The following is an 18741-nucleotide window of genomic DNA, read 5'->3' as shown; positions in this document are numbered from 1 at the left end:
TACTCAGAGCACAATGCCGGGCCCCAGTGGCAGCTGGGTAAAGGGAGATATTTTTTATCATTAGTCCAGCTTTTCCCTGTGACTGGGGAAAACAGGTATTTGGAGAAAGGAATCAAATTGGTAATGCTGGATGTGTGATGTGTCATTATGGGTGAGCAGAGCTACCCACTTGATCCATCAAGGGTGGTAAAATAAGGAAAATAATGCAAACCAGAGAGCTTTGAAATATTTGAATAAAATATTTTGTTTTCCTGTGGACTCTTAAGAAGTGAAGGAGGCAGATGGTCTGTGGCTCACAAGACAAAGACGTCATGTCCTGGGCCAGGTAAGTGTCAGTTCATTTGGATCATGTGAGTTTGGTGGCTATGTATTATTCTGCCGGGAGAATCTAGGCCCCAACCTGACAGTGGTACAAACAGTTGCTGACTACTTTCTGCCCCTCACTCCCCACACTCTTTTTAAATTGAGCATCCTATTTTTTAAGCTCAGCATAACAAACAAGAAAATGAGTTAGGAGCTTGAAATACCAAGACAATTGGGACAGACCTTCTGCCCTGGAGATCTCATGGTCAGGGGCAGGGACAGGCAGAGAAATGTAACTTGTAATTATAGTGGCAAGTCTTAGATAGAAACACTTATTCGGTAGGAGTACACATGAGGGGTCACCAATCCAGCAACTGAAGGTATATGAGGAGGGATGTTCAGGGCAGGCGTGCAGAGGAGGCACCGTTTCTGAGGTGGTTTCTCTTCTTGTATAATCTTTAGATGTAATTGAGATATTCCTTAATATAATTATGCTTATCAGTAAGATTTTGCTATGTATCAAAGAATCCAAACTATAATTGTTAATTCACACTTCTGGGGTCAAGTGAGTGGTTCTTCTGTCTGGGTAGCTTGGCTCATCTCTGCTGGGCTTGCTCATTTGTGGTCATTTGGCAAATAGGCTGGCTAGATGATCAAGGAGGTCCCCACTCATGGCTGGAGGGCATTGGTTCTGTTCCACATGGCCTCTTGTTCTCAAGCAGCTAGCTTGGGCTCATTTATGTGGCAGTTTCAGCAAGAAAGCAAGCCCCAAGGGCTATTCATGTTTCTGCCTGCATCATGGTTTCTAAGCAAATCACAAGGCCAACCCTTCAAGATTCAAGAGGTGCTAAAATAGACTCTATCTCTTGATGGAAGGGGAAGAAGTTTTGGGCATTTTTTCAGTCAGTCACATGGCTTATCTTAGGTCACAGAGGGCAAAAGGGGGCAGAGATACATGAAATCTGGAGCATAGAGTTTGATGCCAAAGAAACAGGTAATCATCTGAATTGCATGTTCAGTTTTCCAGTGAGGGGTCACGTGCTCAGTATTCTATCTTTGGAGACACAGTCCGTTGTGTTAAGTTGTGTTAAGCAGTGGGCGTCTCACTTACCTTTTTTTGGAATGAGTACACCCTTGGCAGGTGGTGACACATTCAAGCATAAGTGGTTACTTCATTTGAGCCTTCCTCCAGGGCAGTAATAACTTAATGGCAATGAAGGCCATAACAGCAACTTTGTTGAAGAACTGGTGACAGTGGGTGGAACCTGGGAGAAGGGTGCTAGGAAAGGTGAAGGGAGAGTCCCAGGTATGGTCTAGCTACATTCCAACTTTGCCTGAAGCTGGACCAGCATCTGGGTGTTCAGGGGTGAGACCCATTACAAAGTCATTTGCAGAACTTATTTTCCAGAGCTTAGAAGCCAGATGTCCCAGAAAGGATGTTAGCCAAGGTACCTCACTGACAGCCTGACAAATGGTCTTCTTGGTCGTCCCTCCATCAGCCCAGCTCCTGATGAGCAGTTGGTGCCTCCAGCCTGCTGTGGACCCTGACTCAGTCACTGCGCCTAGACAAGAGTCCCACTTCCAGGGGGTCATTTGGAGGGAAGCCATGGGCTTAGTGTAGCAGTTTTCAAACTTTAGCAATCCTCAGATTTACCTGGAGAGTTTGTTGAGTCAGATTGTGGGCCTGCCCCCAAGGTTTCTGATCCTGTGGGCTGGGATCAGGCTTAATCACTGGCACTTCTGACAAGCTGCCATGTGATTGATGCTGATGATCCAGGACAGCATTTGGGGGAACATCTGGTTAGGGGTTGGAATACCTTGTAATTGTACATAGGATTTCCCTCATTGCAAGGCTGGCTGCAGCTGGGGACCATTTTAAAGACATTAATGCCCAGGCTTTACTTTCAAAGAGCCTGATTTAATTGGATTGGGTGAGCCTAGTATTTGTAGTTTTTAAAGGGTCCTTAGGTAATTCTAATACAAACTCAGGGCTGAGAACCTCTGTCTTATTGTGTTGGTTCTCAAAGAGTGGTCCCCAAACCCTCAGCATCACCTGAGAATGTGTTAAACATGCAAATCCCCAGGCTCCACCCCAGACCCAGTGAATCTGAAACTGCGGAAGAGGCCCAGCGGCCTGTGTTCTAACAAGCCCTCCAGGTAAACCTGATGCACACTGAAGTTTGATTAACCAGCTTTTTCAGTTGAAATGGGAACTGTGAGAACACTCGGTACCCCTGTTCTCTGGAAGATGAGCTCTGGAGAGGAGACAGGAAGTTTGCAAAGTATGGGGCTCTGGGCGTTTCTTCAAAAATCTTACAAACATGGGGCATGCACAGACCTAAGGAGATTTCTTAGCCCAGAGTTGAAGAAGGGCTTTGCATACCCATCTTGCTCCGACGTCCAAGGCAGCCCCTGGGGTCTCTCCCCTCGACCCCTCACCATGGAGTGGGAACTGTGAAATTCTGTCCTAGCGCCAGCTTTGTTCATCTTGTGACCCCTCTGTGTCTTTGTTTCCTTGTTCTAAATATACAGCATGATTTGCATCAACTGAATCATCTATCTTACAGTCCTAAGTAGGTCAAATGAGATTTCACAGGTACGGTTTTATGACCATTATTCAGTAGGAAGAATATTAACAAAGGCTTGCTCTTGTCTCCTGTACATGCAACTGGCTTGACTACTTTCCTCAGCTTAGGCAAAAGCAAAGTTAAAAATCATACCCTTTTGATTTTATAAATTAATTGTTTTGAACTCCCGTCATGCCAGGAATAGCAAGGAATATATAGGAATTGGGCCCTCCACCACTCCCAGTTGTCCCTGATCTCCTAGGGAACTGAAGCCATCAGACTGGCTTCCAGATGCTGGTGGGGAGAGCAGGGGAGCATGATCAGTGGGGACATAGCCTGTCTGCTTGTGCTGCTCCACAGATGGATCTAAGCAGCTCAGGGGACACTATTTACTTGGTTGATAATGCTGGTAGCCATCTCCATAGGTTCTAGAATTGCTCTCTTCTTGGGCCCCAAAGATACTGTACTTCCATGTACATGTGCACACACACACACACACACACTTCACACCCAACCTGGTCCTTAAGCCACAATGTTGCAGAGTCCAGAAGGGCTTGCAGCCTTGGTCTTGAGCCAGAGTCAGCTCTCTGCATGAACCGGGAAGACAGGTACATTCACTAGGGTGCCTTCTGGGAGGTGGTAAAACACCTAATTGAGAGAAGCAAGTTCATAAAATACAGCAGAAGTTGCACCCAGTTCCATTTGACTAGCTGCTGTCTTGCCAGTGGGTTTCAGCTCCAGGCAAGTTCACTCTTGATTACATGAGTCCAAATAATGACAATGGAATGCTGTTGGGGTGAAAGCATTTATACCCAGCTTTATCCCCACGATGGCAGGTCAATCACTAGCATCCAGTCCACTCAGAGGCAGTCTGCATGCAGCAAGCTGCTCTCTGCCTCTGGGCCTCTCTGCCCCTGCAGCTGTCTCAGTCTCTGTCCTCGGCGCTGCCACCATTCCAGCCTCTGCTCTCCTGCAGCTGTGCAGCCCAGAGCACTGGGCAGAGCTCCTTGTATAGAGTCAGTAACAACATATTGCCTACACATATGTAGCAAGCAAGCCGACCAGGGCCAGGTGAGAATCCTGACCATAGGAACTTTCATTTTCTCTACAGATGCTCAGTGCCAAAGTCTGGTTTAGTCTCTTGGAATATAAAAGAACAAGGCTCAGAACTCAAAAACTTCAGTGGGGTCTAAGGAACCAGAAGATTCTCTTTCCAGTGAATTCTGTCATTATTGGATGCTAGCTTCTTGAGGCACTCTTTTTGGAGTCCAATCAATATAGTAAAAAGCAGCTTAAGGAAAATGTCTGCAGTAATGTTTTAAGCCAGTGGTTCTCAAAGGGTGGTAATCAGGTCAGAGGCATCAACATCGCCTGGAAATTTTTTAGAAATGGGTTTCACCCTATACCTATGAATCAGAAATTTTGGGGTGCAGCCCTGAAATCTATGTTTTATCAAGCCTGCTAGACAAGCCTGAAGCATACTAAATTTGAGAACCATTGCTTTAAACCAGCGGAATTCAACCTTGGCTGCATATTAGAATCACCTGGAGAGATTTAAAAACTCTCCAGGCCTAAGACATACCCCCGAACAATTAAATCAAAGTCTCTGGAAGTGAGAAGAAGGCATCAATATTTTTCAAAACTCTCTAGATGATTGATTCCATTGCTTTATAACCACTGCAAATAACCAAATTAAATCAAATGCACAAATGGTCTTTTCCATTGCGAGTGTTACTGATGGCTGAAAATATAGACTGTAACAAAATGAAATTATCCTAAAAATTCTTAAAAAACAGAGTCTCATAGGCAAAGGTGTAGCAGAGGCAAATGGAATTGGGCATTAACTCATAATTTCTATCACTATAGATGGTCCCACTGAAAACTCACGTTGTTTTCCCTTTTATTCTCCTACAATTTCTTGGTGTGGGAGAATCACATTACTGGTGCAAGGCAGAGAAAAAGGGCAGGATCTCATGAGGTTCAAATGCCATGATAGATGTGGTGTGAATCTGTTTTAATATAGAGGCTTACTGCAAGATGGGATTTTGATTTTTTAGGAGCCAAATTCAGAAAAGTACATGAAAGTGCCTCAGTCTGTTTAGCACCATTGAATTTAATCAAATGGTTTATAAAGCAACCCCACCCCTTTGACTTTTATTACTTTGCTCAGTGAGATCATTCTGCTGGTGTGTTCCAGCCGCCTTCTTTCTCTGGGGCGCTGAAGATGAAACAGTGAGTCTGACTCTCTGAGACTGTCAGGCTCAACCTGAGCAATGTTCTGTCTCTATTAGTGACTGCAACCTAAAGAGGTATGCAAGGTGATTGAACTTTAAGTGAGAAAATCAAGCTGTCTGATTGAGATGGCTGCCCTGATGGGCAATTCACCTGTGTGACGAGAGAGAGAGAGAGAGAGAGAGAGAGAGAGAGAGAGAGAGAGAGAGAGAGAGAGAGAGAGAGGCCGAGTAAAGTCTTAGAAGCAGCCAGGGCAGGCAGATGGCTTCTATTCCAACTTTGAGAGCTGCCTTTAATGATAGTGACAATTTCCCTTAATTGCTTTAGTGGTGTGTACCCTGAGGTCAGCTGTCCCTTCATCTGCTCTCATTGTCCGCCATGCTGTTTCTGTGTTCCTTGGGTACAGATCACATTACACCTTTGAGTTTCCCTAGAGTACCTATTCTCACAAATGAATGTTGGGATGGTGGCATTTCTGTTGCATACTCCAAGGCAAACGACTTAAAATCCTAATAGAAATTTCTCTCTCTTCTTAAGGCTTCCCTTTAGCTATGCCATCATAGGGTTGTGCTTAATATTTTCTCTCGGGAATTTAAAACATTTCTCATCTCTAACTGGCCTTCCCTGAAGCCATGGGGGTGGAGGGAAGCTGAAGAGGGAGGAAGGAAACATAAGGAGGGACTGGGAGCTCCAAGGGGGGCGGTTCTGGGGAGTGCCCATTCCCACCCACCCCTTTGCTGCTTCTGTTTCCTCCTTTGATCCCTTTGATATTCTTGACTTTGGCTACTAACCAAAGGCTTTTGGCAACTGACACTGTCCCTCAACTGAATTTGGGAGGCACCATTCTCTCTCCAGAATAGGCCCCTGACCAGACCTTTGCTTTGGCTCACCCACAGCTGATGGAGGGTGTTCACACACCAAAGGTTTGCCAACAGATAGTCTATAGTCACAGTTGAAGTTTTTTCTCCTTTGTTTTGTCCTTGGTGGGAGGGAAGAATGCCCACCTTCACAAAATATCAACTTTCCAGATTGACAAAGGGGGGCTCTCACGTGCATTTTAAGAAACTGGTTCTCATCAGTCTAATTTGAGATAAAGAATAGCTGGAGAGCTTAGGATTACATGGAAGAGATGTCTTCTCAGTTCTTGTGACATCCATCACCTTATCAAGGTGAATATCTCCAAGTTGTGTTGACCAAAACTATACATCATCAAGGGAGAGAGACTAAAAATAGACTGTGGGATTATGTCTTTGGATGTTGCCTCTTGACCTTGCATTTGGACTAAAAGTGTAAGGAGTGCAGGCAAGACATAGTTTAGGCTATATCTGTGCAAAAACAAAGAATTAGCTTAAAAAATGAAGCTGAGTAACATTGGAACACATGGATAGTTTTTGAAATGCATGAATTCCATGTAAGCCAGAAACATGATTCTCTTCTCCTTAAGCTAGGATAAATAGAAAAGTTGTTGTAACACAAGAATAGGGTTTTAAAGACTCCAGAGCTAATAGGAAAAAACACAAACTAGCAAACTCTGTCTTGGTTTTGACAGAAGAAGATAAAGGTGAAGGACTTTTCCTCCACCTATGGGACTGTTTACGTGTGCTGCACAAATCAATTTTTTGTAAACACGTGCCTTGTATCCCATTCATAATGGTCTGATTCCTTTCCCAGGTCCTCTGTTCATTTTGTTTCTCCCATGCTGAATTGCTTTTTCTACAGGTTAGAATTATGACTTTTTTTAAAAAAATTGGCTTTAAGTCTTATAATTACAGCTTTCTTTTCATCCAAATAAGTACAAAAGGAGTTTGGCTTAAAATGCATTTCCAGCCACTAAAATGTCTGCTCACTGAATCAAGGTGGCTCTAATATTTAGCAATGGTGGGTATTATGGCAAGGAATAGATATAAATACAGTATTTGTGAGTTGAACAGAGAAGTGACCAGAAAAATAGCTACTTTGTTGTGAGCATTCACTCCAGTCTTTAAAACAAACTTTCAAAGCAGGGTTCATTCCTGAGTAATAGATGGAGAAATAGAGGCTCAGAGCAGCTTGTAAGTAATGGCTACACAATTAATAAGGGTTGGAGCTGGATTTGAATCCGTGACTGTATGGCTCCTATATGTAACAAAGTACTTGATGAATTCACTTATTATATAAAAAGCATCATTGTCTATAGGCTAAATAGTGGTAGGAGTTGGTATAGAAGTGCAGAGGTAGGAGAAATTGATTCTGACCTCATGGAGAAAGTCTTATAGAGGCAGAGCTTTGAAGAATCAGCACCATTTTAATAAACAGATAAAAGGATGTGGGGAAAGGCTGTCTAGAACAGCATGAGTTATGGCAGATACTGAGCACATGGTCGCTGACGAGGAACCACCTGGTATGAATTCCAGCTTCATCTTTCGCCAGCTGTGTGACCTTTGGAACATGTTCACAGTTTAGTTTCCTCATCTGTAAATGCTGGCAATAACAATGAGACTTCAGATGGTTTATGAGAATGCAGTGAAACTATGCATGAACAGTATTTAGTTCAATGCTTTTGAATGAATATGAGCTATCATTATTTCAGCGATAGGCAGGAAAGGGCATATCATGTTGTGATGTTTTTTTCCTGTTATATTAATTTTAGCCCTAAGGTACAGAATGCTTTGGTGCACAGTAGAGGAACATGCAGAGCTGCTTGCCCTGAGACCTGCGGGAGATGCCTTGATCAGGAACCTCAAGGGGCTGCTGAAGGATGTAGCTTTTGTCTTTGTGTTCCCCACCCCTGCGGTGACTAGCACAATGCTGGTTTTAAGCAAACAGAAGTTTAAAAATATTTATTAAATTGTATTTTGAATTCTAGTCACATCTAATAGCCTGGAGTCAAATGCTTGAAGGCAAGAGTTATTTTCAGGTGCTCTTTGTCTCCGGTCATGGTTCTCCTACTGGCCATCTTCCCGGAGGGCACTGTTCCAACCCCCATAAAATGTCCAGTACTTTTCTAAAACTCTCAGCCCCCTGACCCCCAGAGAATCAACTAAATTGTCCTACTCACAAGTTTGTCCACTCTAAAAGTCAGTCACATTTATGCCCAAGTGACCCCACTTGCCTTCCTACTCACTCCCCATCCCCATCCTTCAAAAATAGGATGAGACGGGTTAGGAGCGCCAGTGGGAAAGAGTTGGGGCTGGTGTCTCAGGGCTGGTTGCTGGAGTGGGGCTCCCTCAAAGGAATGGTGGATAGAGAAGGACAAGAAAACAGCTAGAAAATTCTAGGCAGGGTATTAAACCAGAATCCAGGTGGCTGGGAAATGGAAGCAGATGCATCTGCAATAAAAGGAGGCAAAACAATGTCAGGGCAGAGTTTGAAGGCCAGTAAGTCTCTCCACACTTCCCAAACATTTAGTGAACTGTGGTCATGGTGGGCACTACACTGGGGAAAGAACTGAGTAGCAGACAGCCAACCCCTTGTTCTCATGAAGACTGCATCCCCATGGTTTTCAAGGTAACTACCACAGAGTGGTAAGTATTAGGAAAGAAAAGGAGAGGTACTTAAGAGTGACTTCAGGGAAAATGGGCATTTGATGTGGTCAGAGGAGCAGGAATCTAAAGACTGGGACAAAACCAGCCACATTAAAGTGGGGCAGAGCAGCTGGCAGAGGGCTCTGCAAGAGCAAAGACTGAAAAGGGGACCAAACTGGCATTAAAAAAATATATTTAAACTAAAATAAACAAAACAGTTCCTCCATTTTTCCACCCCTGTCTCTGACAACACCTAATCTGTTCTCTCTATCTATGAACTTGGTTGGTTTTTTGTTTTGTTTTGTTTTTGCATTTTTGAGATTTTACATGTAAGAGATTATGTGGCGTTTTTCTTTGTCTGACTTACATCACTTAGCATAGTCCATCCATGCTGTCACAAAAGGCAAGATTTCATTCTTTTTCATGGCTGAGTAATATTCTAGAATGTGTATATATACATCTTTATCCATTCATCTATGAATGAGCACTTAGGTTGCTTCCTTATCTTGGCTACTGTAAATTGTGCTGCAATGAACATGGGGTGTGAATATTTTTTTGAGTGTACTTTTGTCTTCTTTGGATAAATATTCAGAAGTGGAATTGCTGGACCATTTAGTAGTTCTATTTTAAATTTTTTGAGGAACTTCCATACTGTTTGCCATAGTGGCTGCCCCAGTTTACATTCTCACCAACAGTGCACAAGTGTTCCCTTTCCTCCACATCCTGACTAACAGTAGTTATTTCTTGTCTTTTTGATAACAGCCATTCTAACAGGTGTGAAGTGATATCTTCATTGTGGTTTTGATTAACATTTCTCTGATGAATAATGATGTTGAGTATATTTTCAAGTATGTGTTAACTGCTGTACATCTTTTTTTGAAAAATATATATTCATATATTCTGCCTATTTTACGATTAGATTGTTCTTCTGTTATTGAGTTGTATGAATTCTTTATACATCATGATATCAGCCCCTTATCAAATATGTAATTCACAAATATTTTCTCCCATTCAGTAAGTTGCCTTTCCACTTTATTGATGGCCTCCTTTGCTGTGAAAATTTTTAAGTTTGATACAGTCCCACTTGTTTATGTTTGCCTGTGTTAATTTTGCTTTGGTGTCAGATTCAAAAAAACATTGACAAGATTATATCAAGGAGTTTACTACCTATGTTTTCTTCTAACAATTTTATGGTTTCAGATCTTACATACACATTTTCAATCTCATTTTGAGTTAATTTTTGCGTATGGTGTACAATGATAGCCAAGTTTCATTCTTTTCCATGTGGCTATTCAGTTTTCCCAATATCATTTATTGAAAAGAATACCCTTTCCCCATTCTGCCTCCTTTTCCATAAATTAGTTGATCATACAGATGTAGGCTTATTTCTGGAGTCAGGTCTGTTTCATTGATTTATATGTCTCTTTTCATGCCATATCATACTTTTTTAATCATTATAACTTTACAATATAGTTTGAAATCAGGGAGCATGGCAAGATTTCTTTGGCCCCTCAAGGTCTTTTGAAGTTTCATACAAATTTTAGGATTGTTTGTTCTATTTCTGTGAAAAATACTACAGGAATTTTGATAGGGATTGTTTTAAAATCTGTAGGTTTACTTTGGGTAGCATGGACATTTTAACTATATTACTTCTTCCAATCCATGAGCATGGAGTATTTTTCCATTTATTTGTGTCTGCTTCAGTTTCTTTGATTAATGTCTTATATTTGTCAATATACAAGTCTTCACCTCCTTGGCTGGATTTATTTCTAGGTATTTTATTATTTTTTATGCAATTGTAACTAGGATTTTTAAAATTTCATTTCTTAACTGGCATTTTCAAGGAAGATAAAGAATGTGTACATATATATATATATAAACTCGTATATATGTCATTTGTTGGCTGCTCTGCTCTGAGCCCATTTCCTAATTTTGGGGGGAATTTCCAGTTGACAAAAGGAAGAGCTCACTTTTCACTAGGAAAGAAAATACATGGGTGATGCTTGCTCTCTGGTCATCTTAGCACACAGAGCTGAGCATAAAGCTCAGGGCCGTCTGGCCAGCTGGATGCTCTTGATGGGATGGATACCACCCATTCCTTTGAGTGAGCCCCACTCCAGCCCCAGCCCTCCCAGCCACAACTCTTTCATGCTCATCCTCCTGCCCACCTCATCTCAGTGTTGAGGGATGGCAGGGGGTGGGGAGAAATAAGGAGTAAGGCAAGAGAGGCCATTTAAATGTAAAATGCGACTGCTTTGAGAAAGGACAAACTTGTGAGTAGGACTATTCAGCTGATTCATTAGCAGGTAGAGTCCTGATGAGACTTTGTGCCCTGAGCAAGCTATTCAAAGATGGTCAGGAAAGACCTATCAGCTTGTAATAAGTGAACACAACCTGTAGTTGGTGATAAACACTATTTGAAAATTTCTGCCTTTAGTGAACAAATAGGAGTAGGAATGCCAAACACTGTGTCTGAGCCAAGAGGGAACAATAAGATTTCTCCCTCAAGTAAGATATTGCAGGGCAGGCTACATCCCCTTATCCACAAGACTTGCTCTAACTAAGCCATCCCTTTTCTTAAGACTGGACCAAAGTAGTGAAATCACCTTACTGAAATCACATGGTCAAGCACTCCCATCGTAACAGCCTTTCCTCTACATGCAGGGGCATGCTGTGTTTTAATGTTGGTGTATTGCATTTCTTCAGTTGCACATTGGGGCAAGACTAGGGCACAGTAAACATAAGTAATTTTTCTGCAGTCAACATATGTAATTTTACTGCAGTAAAAGGGGTCGTATCACAATCACAGTTCTGCTTGCCTTTTGTCTATTGTTTTTTTAAATCCACAGGAGAGCCAATATTTGATACTAATGTTGGGGTTTAGTCCCATGTTTATGGGCTGGCAGTCCCTCCATTAAGAGATATGGTAATCTTACTGGCAATTCACTTTTTTGGTGCCTATGGTTTCACTCATTGAGTTTTTTTAAGATGTAAATATTTAAATGTGTGTAAATAAGTTTTTGTAAAATATTATAAATAAATAAATGTAAATAGAAAATAATATGCTCCCTCCAAAGATCTAATAAGCATATAGAAAGATGCTCCAAATCATATGTAATTAAGGAATTGTAAATTAAACAACACCGGGATAACACCATACACCTATTAGAATGGCCACGCCCAGAACACTGACACCACCAAATTCTGGCAAGGATGTGGGACAGTAGCAACTCTTATTCATTGCTGGTGGGAATGAAAAATTGTACAGCCACTTTGAAGACAGTTCTTACAAAACTAAATAAATTTTTACCATATAATTCAGCAATCATGCTCCTTGGTATTTACTAAAAGGAGTTGAAACCTCATATCAACACAAAAACCTGCATATAGGTGTTTATAGTAACTTTATTCATAATTATAAAAACCCAGAAGCAACCAAGATATATGGATAAATGGATAAACTGTGGTATATACAGACAATAGAATATTATTCAGTGCTAAAAAGGAAATGACCTATCAAGCCATGAAAAGACGTGGAGGTAACTTAAATGCATATTGCTAGGAGAAAGGACCAATCTGAAAAGGCTATATACTGTACAGTTCTACCTAGATGATATTCTAGGAAAGGCAAAACTATGGAGCCAGTGAAAGGATCAGTGGCTGCTACACAGAGAGGGTAGGGAAGAGCACAGAGGATTTTTAGGACAGTGAAATATTCTGTATGATTTTATAATATTATAATAATGGATATACATCATTATACATTTGTCCAAACCCACAGAATATATAATATCAAGAGTGAACCCTAAGGTAAACTATGGTCTCTGGGTGATAATAATATGTCAATATAGATTGTAACAATTGTACCACTCTGGTGTGAGATATTGATAGTAGGGGAGGGAAAAAAATCTATAAAAACTCTATAAAATTCTAAGAGAATAAAATGTTCTGTGTAAACACTAAAAAACAACTGAAAATAAGAAAATAGTCAATAAATGTAAATGAAAAATAATAGTAAAAAATGCTATTGTGGTTCTATTTTAGGCTTTTGGATTGTGAAATATCACCCCAAATATCTGATGTCTGGTTGCCATGAGAACAGATAACCCCAGAACAAGTATTGGAGACACTGAAGTTCAGAGAGGTCCTTCAGCAGACCAGCCGCAAGGATGTCACTTGGTCCCACCCTGGTAAACAAGCAGGTACTGTTCATTTTTAGCAGTTGGACTACAAGTAAACACCTCTCCCCATATAGTCATTTTACTATTGCTTTTGCATTTGGGAGGCCATTACTTCTGTTGTAATAAAACAGCAGCTCAGAAAGAGACAGACGATATCATTTTAAACTGCAACCACATTTAGGGTGTTTAATGAAAACTGCCCTCTACATTCGACCTTCAGCTAGCAATTCTTATCAATGCCAGAAACCTGGCTCATTAATTAAAGCTGCCCTTGGACTGAGCTGCATCCAAAATGATGATTGGCTGGAGAAAAACATAAAAAGTCCCAGTGAGGAAGAAAAATGTTTGGAAGGGCTTCTAAGTAAAATAGCATATGTGCATCTGGTCTATTGAGAATTCTGGGGCCCCAGGCTGGCCGCTAAGGACTCAGATTCTTATTTTAGCATAGGACCTTAATTATAATACTCTGATGTCTAAATCTCCCAGGAATACAGAGCAGATTCCATGTTCTCAAGTGAAGCAGATGTGAAAGTATCACAGTATGGATGACAATGTTATAATAATAGTTCAAGTTCATGAAGCATTTTGTTGTTTAGAAATGATGGATAATCTGGGCTTGGAGATCAAGGTCATACAACTAACTCATTAGTTGTGAGATCACATTTTGAACTCAGGTTTGTGCAACTTGATAATGTATATTAAGCACTTAGCACAATACTGACATTTATTAAGGGCTCAAAAAAAAGTATCTATTGGTGATAGGTATAATGAAAAATCATCATTGAAATTCTGAAAAGTTTCTGTACAGCAGATGATGGCAAATGAAAATGAAACTGTTGGTACTGTCTGTTACTAATTTAAAATGTGGGAAATAAAAATCATATTCTCCTAATCAACACTTGGTGGGTTTTTTTCATGAATGAAATGAGTTGATAAGAGGTTCCACAAGCCTATTCCCGTCCTGTATCCTTCATGAAACACTTCTCTTCCTAACCTTCTAATTTGCTCCCTGTGAGTTCTCCTAACTTAGGGTTTGTGGAAACTTCATACTTGGCAGTTGGGTAAAGCTTAATGTTTAAGTGAAGGAAAACGAGCGAGGCCCCAGCATCCAACCAGCTTTTGGTGACACTGTTCTGAGAGGTTTCGCTCAAGTGCATCTCAAAAGCACTTTTTTCCCTCAGGTATCATCTGCAGGTTATTTCTGCCTTTGCAGGAGGTTTTAATTGCATTTTTCTCTGGAAATGTCTAATCAGGCTATGAATACAGTATAATTACCACACAGGAAGGAAGCTAAACATGTGACTGCTGGTGTTAGAGGGAGAACTGGAGAGACCCGGAAAGGTAGGCTTTCCCCAGACAGGTAGCCAGCCCGGGGACCCGAGGCCTGCCTGAGCAAGGAGTGCGGCAGATAAGGAATGAGGAGGAGACCCAGGACAGCAGAGGTCATGACACCCCGTATGTGCTGGTGGGGAGGCAGCAGTGAGACATGGTTTTAGCAGTTTCACAGAGGTGCCCTCATAAAGCATGTGGTGTTTGAGTCTGGATACAAATCAAGAAGTTGCCTGTAAGAATTGAAAGAGACAGGGCTTCTGTGTTAGGACTGAAGTTGGTACATATAGACCAAGTCAGTTCTTGCTACTGAACACTGCCACAGACTTTGCTCTGGTTCGACTTCTCTCAAATGGTGGCTGTCAGCTGTGAAATAAGATAAAAACTCCCTAGCATCCAAACCACGGTGACTCCCTCATACTATTGACTTTTACCTATATGGCTTTTACTATCTTTCGGTCAACAAAATCTCTATACAATAAACAGGCTTGTTTTTCTTTAAAAAAAAAAGTTTTATTGAAATGTAACTTACATACCATACAAATAATTCACTTAAAGAGTGTAGTCCAGTGATTTTTAGTGTATTCATTAAGTTGTGCAAAGTCACCACTATCTGATGCCAGAACATTTTCATCATTCCAGAAAGAAAATCTATACCATTGAAAGTTATTTCCCATTTCCCTAACATCTCCCACCTTACTCTAGGCAACTACAAACCCGAATTCTGTTTTTGTAAGTTTGTCTATTCTGGACATTTCTTATAAATGTAATCATGTGATATGTGGCCTTTTGTGTCTAGCATCTTTCACTTAGTATTAGATTTTCAAGGTTTACGTTGTACTTCATTTCTTTTTATTGCAGAATAGTATTTCATTGAATAGATAATGCAACATTTTTTAATGCATTTATCAATTGATGGACATTTGCTTTGTTACCCTTTGTTGGTTATTATGAATAATTTTGTTATTTACATTTGCGTGAAAGTTTTTGTATGGGTGTATGTTTCCATTTCTCTTGGATCTACCCAGGAGTGGAATTGCTGAGTCATGTGGTAACCCTATCTTAAACCTTTTAAGGAACTGCTAGACTTTTTTCCCCCAATAGGTGCACCATATTACATTCTTACTAGCAGTGTATGATGGTTCCAATTTCTCCACATTCTTGCCAACATTTCTTATAATCTGCCTTCTTGGTTGTAACTATCCAAATGGATGTGAAGTGGTATCTCGTTTCTCTGTTGATTTGCGATTGACTGTATTTGATTTTCATTTACTAATGATTAGTGATGAGCATCTTTTCATGTGCCTATAGGCCTGTTGTGTATTTTCTTGGGAGAATGTCTATTGAAATTTTTTGCCGATTTTTTTAATTGAGTAATTTGTCTATTTATCATTGAGTTATAAGAGTTTTTTTGCATATTCTGGATACAATGCTTATTAGATATATGATTTGAAAATATTTTCTCCCATTTTGTGGGTTGTCTTTTAACCTTTTTCATGGTGTCTTCTGCAGCACAATGATTTTGAAATTTGATGAAATCAAATGTATCTATTTTTTCTTTTATTGTTTTTGCTTGGGTTCATATCTAAGAAAGTATTATCTAAGGCAAGGTCATGAAGATTTATACCTATGTTTTCTTCTAAGCCTCTTACTCTAAGAACTTTCAGTTCTTACAGGTGGACTTTGATATATTTTGAGTTGATTTTTTGATGTGGTGTGAGGTAGGGATCCAGTTTCATTCTTTTGAGTGTGAATTTCCGGTTGTCTCAGTACCATTTGTTTAAAAGACTATTCTTTCCCCATTGAATGATTTTGACACTGCTGTCAAAAATCAGTTGACTATAGATGTATGGGTTTATTTTTGATTCCATTCATCTGTATGTCTATCTTTATGCTAGCATCCCACTGTTTTCACTATTGCAGCTTTGTAGTAACTTTTGAAATCAGGAAGAATGAGTACTCCCACTTGTTTTCCTTTTCCAAGATTGCTTTAGCTATTCTTTCATTTCTGTATGAATTTTAGGAAGGGCTTAGCATTCCTTCAAAGAAGCCAACTAGGATTTAGTTGAATTTATAGATCAATTTGGGGTATATTATCTTCTTAACAGTATTAACTTTCAATCCCTGGAGATAAGATGTTTTTCTACTTCTTTGGGTCTTAGATTTTTTAAATAATATTTCACAGTTTTCAGAGTATACATTCTGTACCTCTTTTGTTAAACTTATTCCTAAGTATTTTATTCTTTTTGATATTACTATAAATAGCATTGTTTTATCAATATTATTTCAATTTGTTTATTGTGACTGTATAGAAATGCAATTGATTTTTGTATGTAGGTCTTATATCCTGCAATCTTGCTAAACTCATTTAGTTCTAATATTTTTTTATGGATTCCTTAAGATTCACTATATACAAGATCACGTTATCTGTCAAAGGAGATAGTTTTACTTTTTTCTTTCCAATCTGGATGTGTTTTACTTAATTTTGTTGCCCAAATTCCCTGGCTAGAAACTCCAGTACAATGTTGAATAGAAGTGGCAAGAGCAGGCATCTTTGTGTTGTTTTTGATCTTGGGAGAAAGTATTCAGTTATTTGTATGTAGTGCCATTTTCTAATGTAATGCCATTAAGTATGATGTTAGCTGTGAGCTTTTTGTAGATGCCCTTTAATGGGTAGAGAAAGTTCTCTTCCATTCCCAGTTTGTTGAGAGTTTTTATCATAAAGAGGTGTTGGGTTTTCTCAAATGCTTTTTATGCAACTATTGAAACCATGAAGTGATTTTTTGTACTTTGGTCTACTAATATGGTGTATTACATTACTTGATTTTTGGATGTGTCTTTCTATGTTGATGGAATGTGAAAAGTGTGGAGTAATCAATGGTGGCAGGTTAATGGCATTTTCTAGAAGAGTCTTGTGTGATTAGTATAGATATCATCTCCTAGAAGATTGTTGTTGAGCAGATACTGTCCATCAAAGTTTGAGAAAACATTTCTTTAAAAATAAAATGCATACTACATAGAGGAGATTCTTTTCTTTGGGGACTCTTTTTGAGTTAGGTCACTTGTAGCCAGAGCTTGAATTTAATTCAGTCAAGAAATGCTCTAGCCCTCCTATCAGACTTTCCCTTTTATTTTTGCCAAGGCTTAAAAAATATACAGGTGGTGTTGACATGGATCTGGGCACATATTTCTACAATTCACTCCCCCTGTTGTAGAATATAGACATTAACACAAAACCCTAGTTCAAACATTCTTACGGCATGTATATCCATTCATTTCTTTTGTTTGGTCATTTAATTATCCATTAGTCATTTAACAAATGTTTATTGAATTCCCCTTATTTGGAAATTTAGTAACTCTTCCCATGTCTAATTGCAATTTCCACTTCCTGCTTCTAAGGCAGTTAACATACAGAATTAAAACTGTGTAATTGACTGTGATCTATCCTAACACAAGAATTGTGCTTTTCTTTTTGTCCCCAGATTTCAATGCAGTATGATGCAGTCTGACACACAATAGGTGTTCAAAGATGTTTGTGAAAATCAATGAACAAATGAATGGGTAAATTAAAGAAAGCAAAGAAAAAGATGTGATCCTCTGGAACATGCAGACATTCTTCATGGACTCAAAGGGATTTGACTTCAATCTGGGAAATGAGATGGTGAGTACAATAGCTCACATTTGCTGTTTGCCTATCCATCAACCATCTGCTCTTCTTCCCTGCTAATAAAATTCTAATTTTGTTTTCAGGTAGTGAGTGGCAATCTCTTGATTTCCAGAAAGGCTGACATGTTCCTTAAGAATGAATCATGATTAGTCTTTTCCAGTCATGGAAATCCCACTTCTCTTTGCTGGTGATTGGTCCAGCAGTAAACATGTGATCCAGTTTGAGTCAAGAAAGCATGAATGAAGTCTTTCGGGGTGTAAACTCTTTCCACATAAAATATAAGAGACATCTGAAGATAAAACTTTCTGACTCATGTTCTTTCCCTATTGCTTGGAGGGTCTACCCTGTGCCAGGAGCTACTCTGAACTCTTGTGAATACAGGTGAAAGAGACCCAAGGTCTCAGCCCTCATAGGGATTACATCTTAGTAACAGAGACAGAAAATAAACCACACACATAAATTACCACCCACATAATAATGTGGTCATACAGTATGAGAGGAATTAAATTAACATTATTTGTGGAGAGATGGAATGGAAGGAAAAGTAACTTTTAAAACCAAGACCAGAAAAAATCTGGGGAAACAATACTCCATCAAGTAAAGAGCTCATTCTAGAAGCAAAGATGACCAGTGTAGGTGAAATATGGAGATGGAGGGTGGAAGTGGGAAGGTGGTAGGGAATGAAGTAGGAAAATGGGCAAGAACAGATGATGTAAGGTGTCATCTTGCCCAAGGGTTTCAGCCCCATGCAAGTTCACTGTGGATTCAGTGAGACTGAGAAATGACAATGGAACATTCTTGGGGGTAAAAGGGTTTATACCAGGCTTTATTCTCCCAGTGGTAGGTCCAGCACTAGGGTTACATCTGCACCCAGTGGTCTACAGGTCTGTAATCCACCTCCATCTCTGCCTCCAGCCTAGTGTACTGGGTGAAGCTCTTTATATAGTGACTCAGTCAAT

General features: G+C 39.9%; 1 long non-coding RNA gene across 1 annotated transcript; it reads left to right on the top strand.

Annotated features, from left to right (window-relative positions):
* Positions 1-242: 242 nt before the first annotated feature.
* LOC140849765 (uncharacterized) lies at positions 243-18077 on the top strand. Its single transcript, XR_012131951.1, has 4 exons — positions 243-325; positions 12650-12807; positions 17598-17776; positions 17866-18077. It is a non-coding gene; the product is annotated as an uncharacterized lncRNA (long non-coding RNA).
* The last annotated feature ends 664 nt before the right edge of the window (positions 18078-18741 follow it).

This window comes from Manis javanica, chromosome 5 (assembly GCF_040802235.1).
Source record: "Manis javanica isolate MJ-LG chromosome 5, MJ_LKY, whole genome shotgun sequence".
Classification (NCBI taxonomy): Eukaryota; Metazoa; Chordata; class Mammalia; order Pholidota; family Manidae; genus Manis; species Manis javanica.
This window is presented reverse-complemented; position numbering and strand designations above follow the sequence as displayed.